Consider the following 2,362-nt stretch of genomic DNA (forward strand, 5'->3'; position numbering starts at 1 on the left):
AGTTCTTCTGCATTGACCAAACTCTTTTAGGATTTGAGTGGGACGAGATGCTCTCTCAATTGTTTGTGTCTTTTCCCATCTCCTTTCAGAGGATAGAACCATGGGCTTCCATTAGATCAGTCACGTTTATGAACAAAGTCATGCAGTGGTTTGCCATCACCTCTTGTAGGGTGGCTGACAAGGGGACTCTTCCATGCTAACCACCTCCCCTCAGTGATAGTGGCAGGATTTACAGGCTGACAATTAATTTGTTTAGCCTTCGATGACTGACAGCTCCTGGCCCAGAGATAGAGGCACTATCTTCTACATCATGGGACATTGCGTTACATTATCAGTTCTCAAACTGTGGTTCTGATCCTTACATCCAGGTTATGGAGCTGTGACAAGAAATTAAATTGGCAAGTTGTATATTTCATATGGATTACGAAGATGTAAAGTTAATCGTGTCCAATTCTCTCTTACACATTTGGATCACTGACATTGAAATATAGAAAACAGCAGGAGTAGGCCATTCGGCCTTGCGACCCTGCATCACCATTCATGCAATCTCAGTATCCCATTCCTGCCCTCTCCCCACTCCCCTTGATCCCTTTAGCCGCAAGGGCCATGTCCAGCTTCCTTTGAATATACCTAGTGGACCGTCCCCAACGGCTTCCTGTGGGAGAGAATTCCACAGGTTCACAACTCTCTGAGTGAAGAAATTCTTCCTCATCTCAGTCCTGAATGACTTACTCCTTATTCTTAGACTGTGACCCCTAATTCTAGACTGCCTCAACATTGGGAACGTCCTTCCCGCATCTAGCCTGTCCAGTCCCGTCAGGATTTTATATGTTTCTACAAGATCCCCCTCATTCTTCTAAAAGACATTTCTCATTTGGTATCAGTCCTGTTCTGCAGGAGGTAGATTAGGGGTTCAAGACCCACAAGTCCCAATCTTTGGACGAGATTTTCAACTGAACACCTCTCTGCACATCTTTGATACAGTCATTGAATATCTTTGGTGTCTACTTGAAGGAGAGTGGGGAGTTTACAATGCAAAGTGTGGCTAACATTGACAAGCTCGATTAACACATCAATCATCTCATTTTTTGCTCTGTGGATATAGCCCCATCATTGATTCAGATCAGTAACAATCCTCCGAAGAATTTTGGAATAAATGATGTCCGTCAGATTGCAACTTTTTCTCCTGAATGAAGAAGAAAAATAAGAGCTTTCCAAGTAATAAATGGTGGGGCAGAATCCATCGTTTTAACAGAGGGCTATCAAAATCACTGTGCCTGCTGAAAAGCCCCATCTCCAAAGCACTTATATAGAGACATGTTTGAAAGTGCAACAAAGAATCCACCAGCCAATCTCAATTTTCCAGCTCTCCATCTCTTAGAATCTATTCCATGCACTGATCACACTCTTCACAGGTTAGTTCATTCCAAACAATAGTCTGAAGTGCTTCTTCCAAGCTTAAGTACATTAAGTGTAGAGGCAGTGCTGCATTGTCAGAGACCTGTCTTTCAGATGAGACCTTAAACTGCTCTTCCACGTCAATGTAAAAGATCCAAGGCCATTATTTCAGAAAGGAGTAGAGGTGCTCTCCTAGCTAATGTTCATCTGTCAACCAACATCACTAAAGCTGTGTTTCCCATCATTATCACATTGCCCTTGTGGGACCTTGATGTGTGTAAATTGCTAACTTTCCTACATTAGAACAGAGATTACATTTCAAAAACCTCTTCTTTTAATGGCAAGACTGGGGAGAGCACGGACACAGTCCCCACTACCACAAATTTTGCAGAGGAGTGTCCCACATTTGGGGGACATCAGAGGTGTCAGCAAACCCAACGTGCAAAAGGCTAGCCTCATTCTAGGAGAACCACCTTCATGATCATGGCCTTGCCCCTGCCAGGCAAGTATTTTCACAAATATGCACATCAGCTTTGTGCAAGGGCCATACTAATCTTCAGTGTACCTTTCTAAATTTAGTGTTTTGTCTGTAATCCACTTCAGGTTGTCATAAGGTCATAAATGGTATGGCAAAAATGTTCCATTCTTGCCAAATTCAGGATTTGAGATTGCTAAAGTCCAATATTGATGGACAGACACAATGTGAATCAATTATATGAGCAGGGTTGTAATCCTTACAGGATAGGATGTCATCTAGTGTATAAAACTCCAATTGAATGTGCAAAAGTCGAAACATTCATGCCCTATGAACATCGAAATAAAGCAATGGAAGAGAAACAACAAAGCAAGAAAACAAACAGCGAAGACAGTTAGATATTAATTCAGAATACAATTAAATAGCCTCTCCAGCTAAGAGAGATCCAGGAAAGTGAACCGCTCTTGCTGATAAATAATAAAAAAAAAG

At 41.9% G+C, this 2,362-nt stretch overlaps 1 non-coding gene across 1 annotated transcript; it reads right to left on the bottom strand.

The window, feature by feature from the left end:
* Nucleotides 1-1,744: 1,744 nt before the first annotated feature.
* On the bottom strand, nt 1,745-1,908 carry LOC125486685. Its single transcript, XR_007265328.1, has one exon. It is a non-coding gene; the product is annotated as a U1 spliceosomal RNA (small nuclear RNA).
* Between the last annotated feature and the right edge of the window lie 454 nt (nt 1,909-2,362).

This window comes from Rhincodon typus, chromosome 31 (assembly GCF_021869965.1).
Source record: "Rhincodon typus isolate 14 chromosome 31, sRhiTyp1.1, whole genome shotgun sequence".
Taxonomy (NCBI): domain Eukaryota; kingdom Metazoa; phylum Chordata; class Chondrichthyes; order Orectolobiformes; family Rhincodontidae; genus Rhincodon; species Rhincodon typus.